The 23438-nt window shown below is 37.7% G+C and overlaps 1 pseudogene; it reads right to left on the minus strand.

Moving 5' to 3' along the window:
• Positions 1–239: 239 nt before the first annotated feature.
• LOC127668771 (40S ribosomal protein S23-like) lies at positions 240–675 on the minus strand (annotated as a pseudogene).
• Positions 676–23438: the final 22763 nt, after the last annotated feature.

Genomic DNA, 23438 nt, shown 5'->3' on the forward strand with positions numbered 1-23438 from the left:
GCTAAAATAAGTCAGCAAGAAAAATTAGCAAATATATTTCATAATTTAAAAAGTCAAAAATATATAATTCATGAAAAACAACAAAATAAGATTAAATTCCACAAACAGGTACAGTACAAGTTTAAAAACATAAGTGCTTATGCTTGAAGGAAATTCAGAACCTATGCAGTTATTGACTGCATTCTGGTCTTTTTTTTTCAGAATATGAAAATTTATTACTGTGTTTCTATTGTCAAATTTTATGAACTTGGTCTTTCCTTCTTGCCTTTGTAGAGAGCCAAAAGAGACACATTGACCACTTTCACCACCTTAAAGCAGACTCCAGGGCTATCACCTACAGCATGACCTTTTCGACCAAATCCAGCAACCAGAACTTAATCATTTTCCTCACTGATGTTCAAACAGCCATCATTGGGCACGAACGCTGTGATCTTCTTGCCGTGCTTAATGAGCTGCACCCGGACACATTTCCTCATGGCAGAATTAGGCTGCTTGACCGCAACCCCTATTTTTTCCAGCACAATTCCCTTTGCATGAGGGGCACCCCCAAACGGATTGGCCTTCAGGGCTGTGCCCAAGTGGGCTTTCTTGTATTGTTTATGATGCCACTTCTGGTCCCGTCGGTGACTGCGGAGCTTCTGGGCAGGCAGTACGGAGACAAGGGCACTTGCCCATCTTGCTGGTGCCAAATCATGTTTAACAAACGTTATAAGAATAGTTATTACGTGTGGCTAAAGAGACTGTTCAGCAGTAAAGAACACTGGTTGAACTTTCTGAGGATCGAAGTTTAATTCCCAGCACCTATATGCAGCTCACAGTGGGCTCTAACTCCAATCCCAGGGGAATCTGGCATCATCTTCTGGCCTACACAGTTGCTTTGGTACACAGTATACTTTATATAGCTGCAGACAAAACACCCATATACACAAAAGTATTGTCACATGTTTAAAAGAGTATTATAAATGTGACAACATTTGAATTGTAAACAAATAAAACAATTAATAAAAAAAGAGTATTATGAAATAGTCCCCCTCTCGTCTCTCTCCCTCACTCCCTCCCTTTCTGCCTACCTCTCCATTCAACTGACTGAAGAATGTATGGTGCAACATGTAGTGTGTAGAAATGGAGAGGTAGAAAAGTTGTCAATTGTCTCTTCCTCAGAAGAGTTATTGATCAATAAGTAGAAAATCAGTTGGCAAAGAATGAAAATTGTGTTTCAACAAGTACATAGACAGTATTATAAGACAGAGAGAAGAAGTGCATGATCAAGAAGAAATTAATTATTTAGTGAAGTTTAGAGGGGCCAGGCCAGGGCCATCCTGGGAATGGGTAATGTTAACATAATGCTAATTGTGCTGTGTCATGCTGAAGTGTAGGTGTTAAAATAAACAAGCAATGGAGAATAAGCCATAAAAGTTAAGCAGACAAGGAATAAACTGCTCTTTGATTCTTCAAAGAAAATGTACAAAGGTAGAATTGTGGGCGGGTTGGGAATTAGGCTGCTCAAGGCTAGTTAAGAGAGAGGAAGCCATAATCAGGTTACAAGGCCTTTTCATAGGCTTCACTCATTCACATAGGAAACTTCACACTGCTCATTTTTCTTAGCAAACAACTTCAGTTAGATTTTTGCAAACTTATTTCTACCTTGTTCTGTGAATGCTTATGCTCCCTTACAATTATAAGTCATATGATCATTGTCACAGAACAGACAATATAGTCTAATTTCCACCAAAGGAAATGGATACAATAATTATAAAGCCAGATACATACCGATTTACAGGTAGCTAACAGAACAAGTTCATTTGGCTCAGATTTCTGATACTGTGCCTGGCTTCATGGAGAATCTTCCTTATTAGACTCCTTGCTGCTGAGTAAGCTGCCTTAGTGTGTTAGCATAGTATCTTCTGGCCACATTAAGAAGACATAGCTCTCAAAGTCTAAGAAACAGTTAATACTTTTAACTGTAAGGACCCTGATTATTTTGCCCAATATACAAAAAAATCAGCTAAGATATCATCAAGGTTTTAGACTCTGTAAACCCTTAATGCAAGAATTTCACCAAGGCATAAAATGAAAATTGATAATCATTCTCAAAGAAGATGTATTCCTTTACTTCAGCTTCAGAAATCTTGTCAAGGCTGATAATTGGCTACTGTTGGGACTATTTTCCAGAGCTCTTCTTTTCTTCCTTTTACAAAGTACCCTAAGGCACTTCCAGAAATGTCTACATCTCTTTCTATCGAAAATCAGGCACAGCCTTTGTGTTTCAGTATCTAGTCTTTCCCAGCTTACTCTGAGTTAACTTATTTGAAATTACAAAGAAGACAAGATTGTGTAAATCCCTTGGAGGTGATTCCAACCTGGTTCCTTAGATTCATCTTATTTTTCAAATATTACAGGTGCTACAATGACCACCTGCATGCAAGAGCTCTACCCATGATTCTCAGGAGAGGTTATAACAAATGCAGGCCTGATGCTTTTAACAAAAGCTGTGAAGGAGAAAACAAACAAGTTATGATGAACTTCCTGATGAGTAGGATGAGATGAAGAAAGTGACAGCTCTAGAGAAGGCTCCAGGGAACTGATGTTTGCATATGTGCTGAAATCCACAGAACTAGAGGATGGTGATTAAACATCTAGACAGAGATTTCTAGAAGATTGTGAAACTCTGTGGTAGAGACTGAGAAGCTCAAACAAGAGGTGGAACTGAGTGTTCATTGTTGGCTACTAACACTGTGTAACTACTCGAACATCAACTACTTACCAACTGTGTGCAAGGAGTAAGAGGGTACGGAATAAGAACAAACTCCCAGAAAACAGAAATGTTAGGAAGCAAACACAGATAGAACCTATAAATGACTCTAAAAGTAACAGCTCAGAAAGCTAAGAGTTCCTGTCATTCATATACATTTGAAAATATTCTACTGTCACATCCTCAATAAGAATTCAATAATGTATCTGCCAAAAGCTCGAAGGCTTACCTCCAATAACACATCAGTAGATCAGAGGTCTTTTAATGTAAAATTTAGACATTGGATTATTAAAGATCAAGGGGCATGATGGAATGTGGGATGGAAGCAATGTTTATTCTTGGTTTTTCTCGTTACTTAGAATCATTCTATTTCAGTTCAACTGTAAGCTACAGTAAACATTTATAATTTTTCATCGAATTTTCAGTTTATCATCTTGCTTAGTTTAACCTTTGATAAAATTTGTCAATAACTAAACAGGTAGCAAAAGGGTATTTTAGTCTTTGAATTCTTATTTCCCTGTATATGCTTGAAACGAATGTCATAACATTAAATGATCACAGTTTACAAATTTAGCAAATAGCATAACTCTCTAAGAATCAGAAACTAGAAACAAAGAAAAATCTTAGTCTAAGTGTCTCATATGATGTTAAAATGGCAGAAGTGTATTTATATCAAAGCATATACAACATACTTCTATATTATCAATAAAACTTTTCCATTCCTACCTTTCCCATTGTCCTCTAAAATGTATTGAAATGTATGCCAAGTGTATATAAAAATAAAATGCATTTTGTCCAAAATAATCACTACCTGCCTTGCACTGGCCTGGGTGGGAAAGAGATATCCCCACCCCCACCTGCCTATGGTAGGCAGGAGAGCTAGTAGTCCCAGTGTCATGAGAGCAAGAGAGCTGGTCTGTCCCTGCCCATCTCTGGCTGCAGTCCTAGGGATAATGGGTCCTGAATCTTGCCTGGGAGACACGATAGAGCTGGCCCAGTGGCTGGCATGGTTGTTGCCCAAGGGCATGAGAGTTAGAGAACTGGCCCTTCCCTTTCCTGGCTTTGGTGTTGGATGAGCTGGCTGGTACAGTGCTGAAGATCTCTCCCTCGTGGTAAGGGTACCAAAGAGCACCTGACCAACTCAGCTTCAATTCCAGCTCAGATCCAGGGCTTTGAGTTGGTCCATCTCAACATCTATCCCATTTAGGAACTGCTGGAGCAAGTGAAGAAGCTGGTTCTACCCACCCAAAACTTCAGGATCTTCACGACGTAGGGCAACAGGATGATATCCAAGAAGAGTCCTGGTAAGGTCTGAGTGTAGCAGGAACTAGAGGACTTGAACCATACCAACGACTTAGTGCAATTGCAATGAACATTTGCAAGTATGAATGAGTGAACAAATGGTACAGTGTGTGACACACTACAGCTTTCATGGTGAGACAGAGTTGTTGGGACTTCTTTTCTTTTTCTTTTCTTTGGTGTCAGGTTGTAAGGGTGGAGGGCAGATATGGAGAGACGGGGAGATGAGTGGGATTGGGGTGCATGATGTGAAATCCACAAAGAAACAATAAAAAGTTTTTAAAAATCATCTTCATAAGGAAAGAAATGTTAGGCACTCTAAACTGAGGTGTCTTTTATGTTTAGTTCATAAAGAAATAGAATCAATTAAAGTATATGCTGCAGATTAGTATTTATAAAGATGAAGACAGTTGCATATTATGACCTGACTTAGAAGTGCATGAAATATACTCAGCTCCACTGTACACACCTAAGATATATTTAATTGTTTCCACTGTGTATTTCACATCCTGTAATTACTAAATGGCTATAACTTCTTTCAGGGATGATTTAATGAGGGCGCTTATCATTAAGAGAAGTACATGGAGCTGCTCATTCTTTGAACCCTGACTCACTAACATATGAACTTTGAGAAAGTTGATGAGATGAAATAAATTCTAACTGTGTCTGTTGCCTAGAGCAATCAACGGATCAAAACATTGATTTTTACAAAGTGGACTTGGAAACATTAAACAAAATGCTGAGTTAGATGGGTATATTTATTTTCACTTCTCCTAAAACAATGTTTCCACACCAGATAAAAGTAAGGAACATTAGAATTTCATAGATGTGGCAGTATATATAATTATTCTTCACAAAGGCCAACTTTGAAAGCAATGAAAAGTGAAATAGTGACTAATATCAGAATAAATTTGAATAAGAAAAAGGTGCCTAAAAATCAGTGTTCCAGATCAGACTGTCAGCTCAAGGGCACAGAGGATTTCACTTTGTGGCAACCAGGTTCCAAAGTTCCTGAGCTACTGCATGGTGAAATAACACAGGTGGTATGCCTATATAGGTACAGCATTCTAATTCCAACTGTGTACCTCCAGATTGTTGTGTCTGATAACAAGAAAATTCATCAAGGGTTGAAGCCTTTGCAAGATATATGTAACATTATAGCATGGGTTTCATGGCTGAAAAGCTTACAAATTATGGAGTTATAGCAAAAGATCCTTATAATTTCAACTATATATACATTTTTACAATAAATATACTTATGAAAGTATGGAAGACTAGAAACACAGTATTATGTGCCCAATAGTTAGAATAGGACAGAAGTAGTTGTTAGAATGGAAACATAAGTATGTCCTTATGGAAAATGCAAAGGGTATCAATATCAGATGGAGAAATTATCAGGTTTAGGAGAAGAAGGATTCTTAAAGTTAAATAACCAAACAGCTGCTTAAGGTAAGTGAAATGTATTTTGTTTCTAAAACTAGATAAAATTTCTCGTGTGTCTCATGTTGAGAGAGAGGCAGAAAGCTCTAATACAATTCTATAAATCTCGAGGTAAGCAATCTTTTTCCTTGGACTAGCATTTTCTTCTGTTAGAGGTTTTAAAACACTGAGATACACTTCGTAAATAGATTTCTAGAATGGCAATGATAAAGTATTTTTCCATTCATGACTTTTTTAAAATTTCATGTTTCATAAAAATCACTCTTCTCTCACAGAAGCTTATGTGGTTATTTCTACCCCATCTCCCCCAAAAGTTTCAAAGGCCCTTTTTAAAATACTGGGTACATAATATGTTTTCTGAGCCATTACATGAAAAGACGAGAGATTATGAACACATGGGAAAACCAGAACGTAATTATGTATGAGCTGGTGCTTGAGTGCATCCTCCCCCAGCATTTGAGCTGGGTTTGGAACCTTTGTGCTAATCACTAGTTAGCAGCCTGTGAAGTTCCTGGCCCTTTGTTCTCAATAGAACAATTCAGTTTCCTGTTTTTCACCAGGGAGCCAAGGCTAGCCAGCACCTGGAGATAGCCTGGGATAGGGCGCTGAACCCTGACCTAAGAATTCCTGAATTTTTTAAATTTTTTTTTAATATTTTTATTTTCTGTATTCTTTGTTTACATTCCAAACGATTTCCCCTTTTCCAGATCCCCCCTCCCCATATGTCCCATAAACCTTCTTCTCTGCACCTATTCTCCAATCACCTCTCTCCTTTTTCTCTGTCCTTCTACTCCTCTCCAATGCTAGATCAAGCCTTTCCAGGATCAGGACCCTCTCCATACTTCTTCATGGGAGTCATTTGTTATGCTATTTGTGCCTTGGGTATTCAGAGCTTCTGGGCTAATTAATATCCACTTATCAGAGATTGCATTCCATGTGTATTCTTTTGTGATTGGGTTACCTCACTTAGGATGATATTTTCCAGATCAAACCATTTGCCTAAAAATTTTATGAATTCATTGTTTCTAATTGCTGAGTAGTATTCCATTGTATAAATATACCACATTTTCTGTATCCATTAGACATTAGGGAAATGCAAATCAAAACAACCCTGAGATTTCACCTTACACCAGTCAGAATGGCTAAGGTCAAAAACTCAGGAGACAGCAGGTGTTGTCGAGGATGTGGAGAAAGAGGAATACTTCTCCACTGCTAGTGGGGCTGTAAGATGGTACAACCACTTTGGAAATCAGTCTGGCGGTTCCTCAGAAAACTGGACATGACACTTCCGGAGGACCCTGCTATACCTCTCCTGGGCATATACTCAAAGGATTCCCCGGCATGCAATAAAGACACATGCTCCATTATGTTCATAGCAGCCTTATTTATAATAGCCAGAAGTTGGAAAGAACCCAGATGTCCCTCAAAGGAGGAATGGAAACTGAAAATGTGGTATATTTACACAATGAAATACTACTCAGCAATTAGAATTCCTGAATTAAGCAGGTGACCTGCCCCCGCTGCCCTGAGCAGCGGAGCCAATGAATGGCCAGACCACTTGCCCAGAACTCAGCCAGGAGTCTGGGGGGAGGGGCTCGCCCAAACTCTTAAATTGTCAGACCTCCATTAAACTTGGGCCTTGATCAGTAATTGTGTTGTCCTGGCCTCTGTTTTTTTCACCGCCACCACCACCCTCCCCCCCATCTATCCCCAGCTTCTCTTCCAGGGACCCAGTTCACAGTAGCTGCTGGCAGCAATACTTGAGCATCACAGGCTGCAGGTAAGGTGAGTATAGTGTGTGTGTAGTTTTCCCAGAGTTCAGGTTTTCATTTATTTCAGACATAACTCAGAATGTTCACGGCTGATAGCCATTTTTGATTCCATGAAGGCAAAGATGGGGCAGGATGCTTCTATGAGGAAGAACAGCATAAAGCAGTCGGATACCCCACCCTGCTCTGACGTTCAGAACAGCTCCATCCTGTTGACTTCTTGTCACAGAAGCAGACATACCTTGCTGATCTTCAGAAGAACACCAGCCTCCAGCACTGACAGGGAAAGGGGAAGCATCGAAGAAGTAATGGTGCCTCAAGGAAATAACTGTTACTGCTACGTGCTTACTCACATCTGCTTGACCTAGAAATGCTCTGACTCAAAAGGTTTAGAAAACGCCCTCAGAAAGCCTTATTAAGTATCGATCTCTTATGAATAGACAAGAAATGCCCTTCTCAAGCCGTATGCTGCTATGCTTTTATGACATAAAAGACTTTTTCACAAAATTAGAGAAAATATTAACAAAAATTATGTCAGAACTTGAAGCCAAATTTATTTTATGGACAAGAATCTTAATGTTATTAAATATCAAGAACTTCTATTGGTTTCTTTACCCTCATGGTGAATTAAATCATCTAATGTTCGTTCTCAGAATTCTGCTTTGTCATAAATCTAAGTACATGATAATTCATATTTGTATATATGTGTATTAATTTTTAAAACAGAAATTGAATATGCAAAATGCTGAAATAGAAAACCCACGCTAAGCGTCAAATATAATTTACACTTTTAAACAAAATCAAAACTTGTTCCAAACTGAGAAGCAAAATAGTGGAGAAAACATAAAATAATTACATAAGATTTAATTTTTCAGAGTTGTATTAAGGTTATAAAACAATTATGCTCATTTTATTAACCATCTATCACTTTAAAAAAATGGAGATAAACTCTCGGGTAGGCAGGTTGCCCTCAGATTCACTGTAAAGTTGAAGATGACTTGAACTCCTGATTTCTTTTATCTACACCCCAATTCCTCGTATTGACATGCGCACCCACCCAGGCTTCCATACTGTCGTGTTTTATTGCCAAATATCAACCTAAAGTAATTTAGCCCAAATATTAGGGATGAACATAATGGGTTGATGTTGCTTCTGCTGCTGCTGCTGCTGCTATTGTTGTTGTTGTTTAAGGCATGCAGAGTGAAGAGCTCTTCTCAATGAAGAGGAAACACAATGATCACAGTTTAAATGTTACCACTCACACTCAAAACAGGAATGTCAGAGTAATCTTTTCTTCCTGAAGAAATGCTTTCCAGATATCTCTGAGTTTTACCAAACTACGTATGGTTGCACAGAATGTGGAAATAAAAGACAGAGAGTTGAGTCATTATTTCATTTTCTAAATTAACCTTTTGATTTTTCTGAGCTACAATTTAGACTCACAAAATGAAAATATGATATTGATCATATAACCCGGCTTGATGCTCAAATCAGAAATATTTGGAGGCTGCAAACAGCTGTGTTAAATATATCAGTTTGAGAATCATATAAGCCTGTCATTTCCCAAAAGTTCAGGTAGCCAAAGACCAGAGAATTAAGAGAGAATATGACCATGAGGTTTCTTACACATTTTCATCTTATAGTTCTAGACTGTGTCTCTCATGAACTGTAGGCTGAGAGAAAGCAGAATTGATAATTGCCCTAGTCAGAGGGAATTTGAATGAATAGGCGAAATACTGGGATTATTTTCAATGTATCTTTAAAGAAAATATTCAGCCATAAGTAAAAATGATTACAACAAAACACTACAATGAAACCCAATGCCCAGGTCTAGTATTCTCTACCCTTGAAAAGCGGACAACTGGGAGGTCTAAGAGCCGTGCCCACACAGGTACCTCTAATGCCTTGCTGCACCGGGATTTGAACTATATCTGATTGTATAAACAATCAGTGCAACTTATACCATGGAAGATATCCATGTAAAAGCTCCCAAGGCTGCTAAATGGAAAGAGGGTGCTCCGGTGCCTTTGTATATCTCTGGCTTCTACTATTTTGGTAGGGATTGAATGTTTCAATTAACAGCTAAGTGTAAATTTTAGCTTCTCTTTCTCTGATAGGCATTGACATGGAATTAAGAGCCTTCGGGAGTAGATACCAGACTAGTTTATTTTTTAAATTTTGGGGGTTTTGCTTTTTGTCTTTTTTGTATTTCATCTTGGCTTAGAAGCACTCTATGTCACCTATTTAATAGCGCAAAACTATGACCATAGCTTATAATATTTTTTATAGCCTACCCAGAAATAATTTATCTAGCCTATACCAAGACAACTCCCAAGGCATATGCTACAATTTAATTTTTTAATATTTAGAACCTGAAGGAGTATGATGATTTTTGAAAGAATACTTATCCTTAAAAGTGCTAATTCTCTGCTTAGCTTGGAATTCTCTACCCAGCTTTATTTAAAATATAAGATTTCCCCTAATTTTAACTTTCCCAAACAAAAGAGTCAACCAAAGAAAAATATATATTCTACTAAAACTACCATATTAAGATCTACATTATTTTAATGAGGTAACTTTGATTCTCAGAGTTTTAAAGGCTAAGAATAACAAACCATGTGTAATGTTCAACTATTAAGCTTATAACATTTTGTTTTGTTATGCAAACATTTGCTTACCTAATAAGTCATAATTTAAATGCATGCTCTCAAAAAAATTCATAGAGATCTGCAACAAAGCAAATGGTCATTTTATTTCATACCTTACAGCTCTAAGCCTGCTGAATTGCATTTCAGCTGAAATTCCAATCTGTATGAGAAATAAGGAACTAAATATTATACAAAAGGAATGCCCCAAAAGATGCACACTGATTCATTGTCTTACAACCTTAAGCCATCTTGCAAAGCTATGATTTTGAGCCTATAAATCTTGAAATATTCCTTTTATTGCAACTTCAAAATTTGATGTATCTTCGGTTGGTAAAGTCTGGAGATCAGCAGAGTTGTAGTAGCAGTAGGAGCTTTGACTCTGAGCTGGCTAACGACAGCAATTGACTGAAGGTTTTCAAATGCATCAATACAAGTCTTCCCACAAATAGCGATTTTGTTCTAGTTCTCTTTCCATACATATTAAATATATCTCTTTGTTCAATTATAAATAAGGCAGAATTAATAATACTTCTATTACTTAAAGTTCACTTCACTTCAATTAACTACATTTCTAGATTTAAAAAATATCTATATTACATTCCTCAGGACTCACATAGCAGAACTGACCTCTCCATGTTGTCTTCTGGCCTCCACATGGGCCCCCTTGTAATTTACGCACCTATAAACACACACACACATACACACACACACACACACACACACACACATGCACAAGCTCGCGTGCACGCGCGCGCGCGCACACACACACAAAAGCAAGCACACAACAAATTATGTAATGACAAAACCTCAAAGAAACAAATGCTAATTCCTATACATGCATAGATGGGAGAATTTTACGCTTCAATATCTTAGCCACTTCCTGGAACACACTTTACTAATCCTTCCTCAGAAATTTCATTTTTGAGCTGTATATATATATATATATATATATATATATATATATATATATAATATTATATATTTCAAGATGTTTTGATGTATGTTTATATTGTAAAGTGACTAAGTCATAACTAATATAAAATTACATATTGTGACATAATTTACGGACTATAAACGTTAAGTTTCAAATGTCTCACCATGCAAAATATGAGTTAAGAAACATGTAAATTGGTCTGATATTGAAAACAGAATCTTAAAACATCAAGTTGTTTCCCATAAAAGCATGTAGTTCTCATTTACTAATTAATATACTTCTAACTTTAAAAGTCAAATGAAATTACTATGAAATCTTTGCATAGTTCTTGTTATCAAAAAGTTCGAACTGAACAAAACTGGAGAGAAATTATAACTCCTAAAGATGTTAAAGAAGTCAAATAGCCACTGTTCACATATATGTTTCCTCATTCTTAACCAAAAAGTGTGAATATAAAAAGCAGGTTGCTAAAAATATGATATGTGTTGGAGAGTACTATTTTTCACTATGGAATGACTAACATAAAAAATACCACCTACTTATACTCTTGCAAAGCCTCCCACACTGCACCAAGTTTCACTTTTCTGGGCTGAGTGAATGTCTTATTGATGAAACAAAAAAAAATCATTTTTAGAATTCCTCTAAGTGCCAACACTCTTATTTGATTGCATTGTAGACAAATGTACTATGGTATTTGTTACAGACTTATTCATTTTGGAATAAATCACTTGTTTAAATATATGCAAGCTTTTGCTGGGTAATCATTTCTTTCCCATACAGTACTTTCCTAATGGCCTAATTGTATCATTCTGGGAGGGTTTTTGCCTTGCCTATATAGGTCAAGTTTTAAGTTCTTAGCTGACAAAATTGTGTTCAATTTAAAGAGATAACATTAAGCAACTGCAGCCTGTGTTTACCACAGTTACTTCAACAATTAAATTACCCATATTAAAAAGTTGGTTTATGAATAGCAGGATAAACTAAATAGTTTAACATTTTGTCTTTAGGAAGGAATCTTAAAAATAGAATTACATTTTAATGTTGTTCCAATAATAGAAAAAAATTGTTTTAACTCCTAACCAGTCTTTTCTTTAGAGCAAATTTTAAAACAAATAAGTAAAAGCTTAAATTAAATATAATATTAAATGTGCTACATAGTCTTGGAGGTATTTATGTTTCTTATGCACAAGCAAAACTTAGATTGTCCAAGAATAAATTATTTGCATTTAAAAGCATAACTTTCTACATGCCAATATAGGAAAATAGAACCTGTTCTTCTAAGACTCAATGCTCATAATCTTAACCATAATTTATTCATGCTCAGGGTTTCATAATCATAAATTATCCTTATAGAGAACATATTTTAAACTGACCACTCTGGGCATCAGTTGTAGTTTTGTTCTATGATGCATGATCAGTTATTTCAAAGGGAGAAAAGGAAATGACTCCATACAAACCGCAGTTGCTACGTACATATCAACTAGTCAGAGGCACTCAGGATGCTGCACCTAGAGCTAGCTAGTCCAGGGTTGAGGATGTTCTTCCTAGTATCAATATTCATTAACTCCCACATTTCCAAAGCAGCAACCCATATTCTGGGTTGTTTGATGTTGTCTCTTCCTTAAAACAAACACAGAGGCAAAATCCAGAGCAAAGTTTATACACTCAAACAGAAACAGATCAAAGAGAAAAGAACAGATCAACACTCTTTGGCTGGGAACTGGGTCCCTTTTTACCACAGTTCTGGTTCATCAGAGGCTTGTGCATAGAACAGAAGATGAAAATATCCTTGCCTTCATTAGCAAGTTTCACACGCATACCTCCATTACCCACCAATAATTCTTTAATATGCATGTTGTATTTGTGATAGTGATAGCAATAATTTCGCATCTAATTATTGAAAGCTAATCCTTAGGATTTCCAGTTGATTCCTAGAGCACTGTTGACTGAACAACATGTAGGAAATACCAATGCCACACACAAAGCGCAAATACATACATGTACATACATATTTTTGTCAAATGTCATAAAGAGAAAACAGTTTACCCTGAAGCAAAGATGATGAGTGCCACAATACACTAATGATACTGATGATTTCAAACTCAGCTGGCCTGGGTCATCATAACACTCTATACATTTGCTTATTTAATCTAATGCCTGGAAATAATTTCCAGATCCTTTCAAGCACCAAATTTTATTTAACTATGCCTTAATAAAAATACCATTGGCTGGAGGGGAAAAATAAATATCCAAACATCAAATGATGCTGCTACATACGTGTCCCAAGAATTTCTACTCCCATTTGTCTACTGATCACCAGGGAAGGTTGTCTAATGTAAAGCCATCACAGAATAATTTCAATCAGAGAAACCTAAGAACTAGAGCCTGGTAGACGTTGCTGTGAGAAAGCCATTCCTCTACGTGATGCCTTCACAGACTACATGTTTTTTTCAGAGGTTAAGTACTCCAGATATGCCCTCAACTATTTCTTAGTAAGGTCTGACTACGTTATCTCCCTTCCTTGTTAGCTTTGGCTCTCACTGAGGAGAGACAACTTTTCAGTGGTCTCCATAAAACTTTTCTTCTAGTTATCCCTTCACTGTTCCCCAGCCATCCTCAAGTCTCTCTTGCACCAAAGCCTTCTAGTCCTTTACCCACGGCTGCACAGCCACAGAGTCTAGTACACGGTGGCTGTAAGATGGGGTCATTGGCTAATACCAGACAAAAGTTTCCAGGATGGGCATGCTGCTTTTGTTCATGCAAGCAATGTTGTGTCTATGTGTTCAGGAATTCACGAGTAGGAACCTAATTGGGGAGGTGGGGGGGGGCAGGGGTGTCATTGGAAATGATCAGTTCATATCATGTTTTCCTTCCATTTCCTGTATCAAAATGTTCTTTGTGCCGTTCCCTTATTGTAAGGGGGGAATTAGCAATTACCTAGTTCTCCATACTAAACACATCACAATCCCATATTCTTTTCATGCAAAGCCTACTCCCTCTCCCAAATCATAAGGGTGTTTGGGGACGGCAGCAAGTGATTCTTCAAGTACAAGGCAATATGTCCTGTCTTGGTCCAATAGAGAGGTAACAGGACATTTCCATCCAGGCTAAGGTCTATCGACGTGACCTTGGCCAAGGCACAGGACCTTGTTTGCCAACTTTAAAGTGTTACATCAAATCTCCTTTTTTTCCATCTCACCTCCTCCAAGGAACCCAGGAGCTTAAAGTACTGTCTACCATGTATTCAAACAGTCCAGGCTCCCTGGAACTAAAGGTGCAGTCAGGCACCAGAGGGCTCTCCATACTTTTTTCTCTCTTGTGCCTTGGTAACCACAAGGTGACATAAGCACCCACCAGGGGTGGCAGGGTTTAGTGACTCTATGAGATCAAGCTTCAAGTATTTCCCAGTCGTAAGCTGAACTTCTTTAACAAACCCATTTACCAGACTCTACTCAACAAACCTCGAATGGTCAAGTTTCCCCAGCAGGAACGGACGTCTAAAGTCCTCACCTGAACAAAGTCCTTAGGTGTAGATCTCTAGTAACCCCCACCCACCCACGCACCCTATGTGGACCGGTAGTGTACCAAATGACTGGAGGAGGAGGAGGGTGAATTTGTATGTATATTTAACACTCCAGCAGCTCTTCATTTCAGCGTTATCATCTAAGAGAGAGCGGGACATTTAAATTATTTTGCAATTTGTTGGTTTTTGGGTTTTTTGGGGTTTTTTTTGGGGGGGTTGTTTTTAAGTTCTTTCTTTTTTATATCTGTCCTGCAGGTAAAGATACCCACCAGGAGAGTGGCAAATTGGTGGCCTGGGCCTCTGAGGCCACTTCAGGACAGGTAGGGCGAGAATACTGAAGGGCACCACATGGGGTGCAGCAGCAGACTGGGGAGGGTCTGGGACCCGGGAGGCTGTGCGGGGGGAGAGGCGTCCCGCCCCCTTCAGAATCGCTTCCACCCTGGGCTCCCCTCCCTGGCTCCTCAGATCTGGCCTAGTAATAGGATTAGCTTGTCCCTCCATGTGCTGGTGGAGATAGACCAGCAGGGGACCCCTCATGTGTCTCCTCTCGCCCTGTCCCCTAGAATGATCACCACATGTTCCCGCCCAAAGGCAGTGGCCATCAAGGGGGGAGCGGTGTGGTCGACAATAGCAAAAAGGGGTCTTTGCCTAGTGGTGGCCGCAAACACCTCTGTGCAACGAATTTGCGAACGGAAACAGGCTGTCCCGGTGTCGCACGGGGGCAGGAGTGGGACAGAAGAGAGGCGGGCGGGGACCGGAGGAAAAGTGGCCGCGGACAACTTTGCCGGGAAAGCGGGCGACCTCGAGTAGAGATGGGGCGACCTCCGTATCCTCAGCCACCTCCAGGGCACCGAGGACCTCCGGTCCTGCAGCCCAGCTGCTGCTGTCACCCGCGAGGGGAGCATCGGGTGGCCTCCAGCAGGAACAACGACGCGGAGGGCAGCCCCGCTCAGGAGGGCGAAGGACAGCCGCCTGTGTGTCAGCGGCCCGAGAAGGGGCGCTGCGCCCGGGGACACCCCGCCCCAGATGCCCCCTCGCCGTCCGGCCGGACCCGCGACTACTCCGGAGACGCCGGGTAGCGGCGAGCAGAGCCCGGGATGCGAGCGCGATAGAGCGGAAAGCCAGCGCCGCCGCCGCAGGACCACGTACCTTGAGCTCCTGGATGTCCAGGTCCGTGGATCTGTCCATGGAGCGAAACTAAAGGAAGTGGAGAGGAACCGGCCAAGTTGCTCCCCGAACCGATCTAGTCTTTTAGTTTGCAGCTGAAACTCAGCTTTATCCTCCTCCAAGCCCTGGCAGCTTCTGTCAGTCTCATTCTCCGTGGTCTCGCCGCCTCCACCGGTTAAAAAAATAATATAAATAAATAAATATTAATGATAATTCACTTTGTTTTACTTCTTCAAAGATTTAGGGACAGTTGATCTTTACCGCCGGGCAACACAGTTCTGGCGAATCAAGCAGAGGAGGGGGGAAAATCCACTCAATTTCAGATTTTTTTTTTCTTCTGCAATAAGCTTAGAAACCAGCGAGTTGCTGCATCCCAAGAAAAAAAGCTGCTTCCCTGGACAGCATCATGCGGCAAAATTCAAGCAAATGTGTTCAAACTGGAGAGAAGAGTGTGTGATAAAAGCCTTCCTCCGTCAGGCGTACTCTGGTAGCTAATTTAGCACGCTGTGAGTCTCAGACATTAGCAATCATCAATTTCCCTGGCAAGATAACTGGATCCCCGAAGTCCTGCATAGACTTAAAAAAATGTCTTGTAGCTAAGAGGTATTCTCTCAGTGGGCAAAAGACGGTAATAAAGTCTGAAGGGACCGTTCTCCTTTGAAGGTTATGCTAAAAGAGTTGAGAGAATAGAAGGTGGCTCCCACTGAGAGAAAAGAGCGAAGAGGAGAGAGGGAGACCGCAATTTTCCTCCTGCTTTGCTGTTTTACTGGCCTTCACCACCAGGTGACTGACTTCACTTCTCCCTTCCCACAGCCAGCACTAAGGGGATTTCTCTCATCTGTCAAAAAGCAACATTTCCTCTCCAGACAAATACAGTCGCTGGGTCTTAAAGACTGCCCTCTGTCCGGAATCCACTAGGTGACAGGCATTTTAATTCACTGTTGCAGCTTCTTGCTCGGATGAGCACAGGGAGACACAGGCTTGCCTGTATCATTTTCATGCATCCAATTAAATCTCGGCTGTATCCAGTTAGATCTGAGCTGTTGAAATGTCACGTTGCTTTTACCTTAAATACTAATTTTTAAATGACGTGAAGTGGGCTTGTAAAAGATTTCTTTCCACGATGCAACTCAAGATAATGTAAGTGTTCTGCTGAAAAACGCTTCTTTGAATTCATTCTAACAGGTCAATAGATTGCACTTGTAATCTGTACATTTGGAGGCAGGGGCTCCTCTGCTATATTTACATGTTTTAGGGTAAACACCTTGACTTATGTTAAGGCTTCAGTCACCTTTTATTATGGCATATAAAAATCTCAAGTTTAAAACTATTTTCAGGTTTCAAAAACAAAGCAATGTAAATTATTGAATATCAAAACGAATGTATCTTTTGAAAAAAAAGAGACATTCCCACGTATACTTTTCTGAACTCCTCCTCTAACTTCATTTTCATACTTCTGTACTGCTGAGTTCCCACCATCTGGTCCACCTGTGTGCGTGCCGTTTCTTCCACTTGGGGCTAATATTTGCCTCTGCCTCTCTGTCAGGACATCTCTTTCCTCCCTCTAACTCCATTTGTTTCCCATTTTTCGGTTTCAAACTAATGTCATTCCTTCAGAAAAGATTTTTTGAGGGTGAGTCCCTTGAATATTGTGTTCAGTTAACTTATCATATCAGAACCTCGATTTATCATTATTGCCTATGTGTATTGTTTGTCTGCTTGAATGTGTGACTTCTTCAATAAATGATATGCCCTTGAGATATCATGTCAGTCTTATTCACCAGTACATCCAGAGCCTAGCAGGTGATAAAGTATGCAGATGTGAAATAAGTAGATAAATGTGTGTAAGAAGTCTTTAAGGTTTCAATTCTGATACCTAAAAATGCCCATTTCTCCTTCTTCCAGTCATCTCAACTCATATATGTTTATGTATATATAATATATTATGTGTAAATAATTATCTATTTATACATATTATATAAAGTATATATATATATATATAATCTTATATATTATCATATTTCTTCCCATTTTTCTCCCCATCGAGTTTTCAGTTAAGCCTGCAGGGCTTGGCTTTATCCTTAAATATGCTGAGTTCTTTGCTTTAGCCTCTTTCTACTTCACATGTTTATCAAAGCCAGCTTTCTTCTTTGACTTCTGCCTACAGCATTCAGAGATAACATGAAATAGCCAATACACCATAATTAGTGGGCTAAACATCAAATCCTGATAATAAATATTACATGTCCTGTTTGTATAATTATCTTACATAATATAGGATGGGAAAATAATAAAGTTGCATATAGCCAGGACATGAACTTACATAAAAATAACTCCCAAAAGAGCTGCTTTTCTAAAAAGTACCATTGATTCAACATGAAAATACATTAATTTTTTAAAACACAATTTTCATGTTTTTGGAACTTTCATATTTATATATTGCCTATCAAATATTGGTTGTCTAATTTTAGAAAATAATAAAACAAGAGACTGTATATGAATATATTTGCAGATTGATACTAAGAAGATTTTAAAATTTGTAATTGTAATGTGTACCACAAGCAAGATGGTGATTAAGATGATTATATTATATATAATACAGTTTATAAATATTATTACTATACCATTATATGTATGAACAAAGATAATTAAATTGCATTTTTGAATTACATTAACAGTCATAGGTAGGTATGTGTTTGTACATATATGTAAGCAAATATATAATAACTTCATTTTTAGTGAGATTGAAATTCAAAACCAAACATATCCAACATTTGATGTTGCTCAAAGCTCCATTTTGGTGAGCTATAGAAATGATTGGTGACCTCTAATTTAGCTACATAATGCATCTAATTAAATAGCTATATAGCCAAAGACTACTGAATCTTTCAAGCTAACATGAATTTCCATATAAATTCACTAGTCTACATATTCCTAAACCTCAATGATAGTTGATAGAAAGGGATGCGATTTGCTAGGATATATTTATATTACCTTACAAGGCAATCAGGACTTCATTCCATTTCATCTGACCCACAAGTAGATGAGGCAACTCTCTGGAAACTGAATTGGCTTTACACTTGAAATCAGGCAAGGCAAGAATGGGGAAGTAAAATAAGAATAGTCATATTTTCCAGAAGTTCTAAACTACATCTCCAAGAATAAGACAGCTACCCATGATGGTGAATTAAAACATCGCCCTGGCACAAAACAGAATATCTAAAAGGCGAATCATTCAATTTAGCAAAGACGTGCAATTCAAAGGCAAACTGCACAGAGTGATTGCAATGCCCAAGCAAGGGAAAGGAAGGCAGTGTGAAAACACCTGCAGGGCATGAGACTTTACACTTCAGGTTCACTCATCCATAGATACATTCATCATTGTCACCTTCAACCGTAGGTATAAAGGCAGATGTACACCTGCCATTGTGAGTATCTTTAGATTACAGAAGGCGGCTACTTGTAAATCAATATGCTTTCTTCCAGTCAACAATATATTTCTTATTCATCTGTAGTAAAAAAAAAAAATCACTTACAGAGTTTTAAATTTTGTAAGCCTTTATAGTTCTTTCTTCAAACCCTCATGCCAAATTTGCAATTTTATGCTTTTATTTGGATTTTCATGCTGCATTACATAGCAAAGCAATATTTTATTTCCATGTTTTGAAATTATTAAAAGGAGAGGCAATCATACATCATGATTTATTAAAATATACTATTAAATGCCTTGTTTTAACAGTCTCCTCATTTTATGTGTACTGCTCAGAAATTTTATTCAAAGTGCTTATCATATCATAGAAGAAATTATCTTACAATGATGTTATTTTGCCATGAAAAAATTTAAATTGCATACAATTAAATAAATAAATATACAAAAGGTATTAGTTATTTTAACTTCACACAAGTCATGTAAATGTTAATATTCAGACCAAAGAGAAAATAAATTAAATGAGCTATTGACATTGTGAGTTTTTAAAAAGACCTTCCACCCTTCCTCCAAAATTAATAATTTCTGATTATAGCATAGATATATATTTTAATGGAAAACAATACTAAAATTAAAGTAATTTTTGTTGGTCTTCAACATGGATCTACTCTTAACTGTTTTCTTGTAGAGGGATCAAAAATGAAAGACATTTAGTCTATCACATGTGTGAATAGAAAGGAGAAAATTAAGAAGCAAAACATAAGGCAAAGAAAAATCTGGAGACAGATTTGATCCAGCTTGAAGGCAAAATAAAGATAGAGGGTAGTATCAAAGTTACCTAATATGAAGACTGGGACATTTTTCCTTTTCCTTTAGAACAAACAAAAGCAATTGGCAAAGGTATCTTTGCCAATTGAGTATGGTCAGCTATTCAACTAGATGATTTTAAAAGTACCTGAATCATGAGTCATCGACTTACACTTTGCATACCAGAGATTAGTCTATGAAGATAGCAAACTCCTGTTTTTTTTTTCAAACTTACAAAGCGTAAAGTTTAATATTAGCATTTTTTCAAATATGTCAGAAAAGCCATTATTTATTGGAGGGAAGAGTCATGAACACTGGCAATTATTGTTCACTGTTTCAAATAAAACCTACTTCAAACAGCAAAAGTTGTAGAGCGTAGAAAGAGAAGCATTACAAACCTGTATACATATGCAAGCTGGAGTCTTAAGGACAAAGAACACGATCAGAATGAGATTAAAATTGGTAATATGCAAATAGCACAGTGACATAGAGATAATAACAATAAATATGGATTTGACAAAGTAGTGAAATGAAAACATTCTGGCCCGTATCAAAGAGCGTGATGTCAGAATTATAAAAGTTCAAGGAAATGAAAGGAAGTATTTTCAAAACTTTTTTTTAAATGGCTATTGTTTTTCTTTTTCCATTTTTCTGGAAGAATGTATGTGACAAATAAAGTGCATTACAAAAAAAAACTTATCTAATTTGTCATGAACCTTTACTATTAAATAGTAGTAATAACTGGACCAACCATGATGTTCCAAAAGTGCCTTTTATTCTATTACTCATAATGAATATAAAAGATGAGGTTATGTATTAAGCATCAATGAAATTGTTCTGCAAAAGTCATTCCTATAAGCAAGATTAATTTTAAGGCCAAAATTAGAAACTAAAAGTGGTGTGTGATGGTTAATCTTGTAAACTTGGTGGGATTGAAAACCAACAATAAATCCCCAGAAGTAAATGTCTAAATTTGGCTTCTATATTAATTTTCTATTGCTGTCATTAAACCACCATTACCAAGGAAACTTGGAAAAGAAAGTTTATTTGGGGCTTACATGACCAGGGGACTAGAGTCCAGGATGTAGAAAGAGGCAGCTGACTGAGAACTTGCATCTCACCTCAAGCAGGAAGAAGGGCTGACACAAAATGGCTTGAGTCTTTTGGAACCTCAAAGCCCTCCCCAAGTTAGGTACCCCCTTCAGGGAGGCCGCATGTCTCAATTCTCACCAAACAGCCATGGATTAGAGACCAAATATTCAAATTTATGAGACCTATGGGGGACATCTCATTTAAACCACCACAGTTGGATTAGGGATTCCCACTCTCTATGTGGATAGCCCAGTCTATGACCTGGAGTTCCAAAGTTAATGTAATGGAGAAAGCTAGCTGAACAGTCGCATTACTCTCTCTGTTTCCCGACTGCCTCTGCAATGTGCCACCTGCCTGTTGTTGCTGATGTTCTAATCCCCCACCACAAAGGACTATGACACACTGAACTGTAAGGCAAAATAAACCATTTCTTCCCCTAAGTAGCTTGTTCTCAATGATGGATTAAAGTTTCGGTATCTGAACTGATCATGGTATTGAACTGAAAGCACACTCCCAACAAATTGGACCTGAATAAATAGTATGCATCTGATTGATGAATAGTTTCCCAGAAAGCCAGGAAGATGTGCTCTGTCCTAATTAAAAATAAAATGCACCTTGGCCAAAAATTCTAGTCAGGAAGGTGTCCTTTCCCCAAGAAGAGTCTAGTAGTGGTTTGGGTTTTTTTTTTCCCCCATATTATGAAACTTTATCTGCTCTGAATTCTATGAGCTCTGCCATTTACACTTCTGGATTTAGCTTGTTTTCTTGGAATGTCTCAGAACACACCTGTGAGAGAAAGAATGCAAATGTTGATGATTTTAAAGGTAATGTTTTTGAAAATTGAGGATAGAATTTCCAAAATGCATAATTGGACATATGAATTTCTTAGGTCTAGAGATTGACACTTAATTTATCTGTGATTAAGTGCATTTGTTTACATTTTTAAAGCACATATGGGTAAAGCACACTTTTTTTTCATGTAACTCTGAATGACAGAGGCATGTATATAGATTTTTCATTCAATAATTCACTATAGATGCTGGCTTACAATGGAGACAATATAGCTCATGTTATAAAACAACCTACATAACTCTCTTTTATTATATTAGCCTCCTACTTATGGTAATATTATAATCTTAATTTTCTACCTGTTTTTCTCATATGGAAGCAATATATGAATTTTATATATTTTCATTAAAAACTAATTTCACACAACTACATTTTTCAAGTACATTTTATAAGGGTTTACACATTTCTCACTTGTAAGACTGAAGAACTAATTTTAATTTCTTCCTGTATGGTCATTAACTTAAAATACTTATCTACCTGTTACTGTATACTTTTATCAACCCTAACTGTTATGTACATAGGCAACAATCTTTCAAACATAATGTTTCCATCATTTAATAATCATCATACATCTTAAAATCCTTTCAGAATTAAAAGAAAATCTACCTTTTATAGACAACTTTCTTTGATTTCCCTCAAAAATAAGTAACATAAATAACAATTGCTCTGTATGATATTAAAACCATCAGGGGCACTAATAGAAAATAACTCTTATTGCAACTATGTAATTTAACCATTTATATTTGCCAAAAATAAGACAGGTAGAAACCAGTTTCATGAAATAGAGGGGCCTGGGGGGAGGAAGTTGGGTCCTTGGAGCTGTGCACTTAAGTGAGATGTTGGGATGCAGTCTCTTTTTGCTGTTGTTTCTTGGCTGCTATCAGGTGACAAGCCCCCCCCCCCACATGATGTCCAGACAAACAGGACCAAGTGCTATGGACCAGAGTCTCTGACAAAACAATCTGTAACAGAAGACCACAGTGAAAATCCACAGATAACATGTGGACAACTACTAAGGAAATATGTGACACAACATAAGTCACAGCTAAATTGACACATAATAAAATCTTAACCTCTGCTTTAAGAGTTCAGATACACACACTCTGCTTTAAGATTTCAGATACACACAAACACACACACACACACACAGATACACACACAGGACATACATACATGCATCGGAATTTTAATCACCAGAAATACTTAATACATAATGGAAAGAGAAACAAACTGGTAACCAAAAAGATATCTTCCCATAACTGAGGCCTTGTGACTAATCTGCCTTTTCAGAACACAAACCTCCTAAATTTCTAGGGTTCTATTAGGAGATCTAGAACTATTCTATATCACTAGACAGGTCAATTTAGTGAAATAAAAAGCAAAGAACATTACCACAAGACATATTTAACTAGACACACTCAGGAAATTTTATTGTATTTCCCTTCTAAGCCACTTCCAGTGTTAAAACTCTATGATTACCTTCCTCACAGATATTCAGTGCAAGAATAACCATTGATTAGGAGATTCTATCTTTATTAATGGAATCATGGGTTAGTTACCTCTCCAATTGCTATTACAAAATGTCCGACAAAAACAACTTTAGGAATGAAAGGTTTATCTCATAAACCTTTCCTTAAAAGTCAGGAAAATCTGGTTTGTACCCTAATTAAAAGTAAACAACACATTCACAAAAGCTTCCAAACAGGAAAGTATTCCTTCCCCAAGGAGAAC

Source organism: Apodemus sylvaticus, chromosome 18, assembly GCF_947179515.1.
Source record: "Apodemus sylvaticus chromosome 18, mApoSyl1.1, whole genome shotgun sequence".
Classification (NCBI taxonomy): Eukaryota; Metazoa; Chordata; class Mammalia; order Rodentia; family Muridae; genus Apodemus; species Apodemus sylvaticus.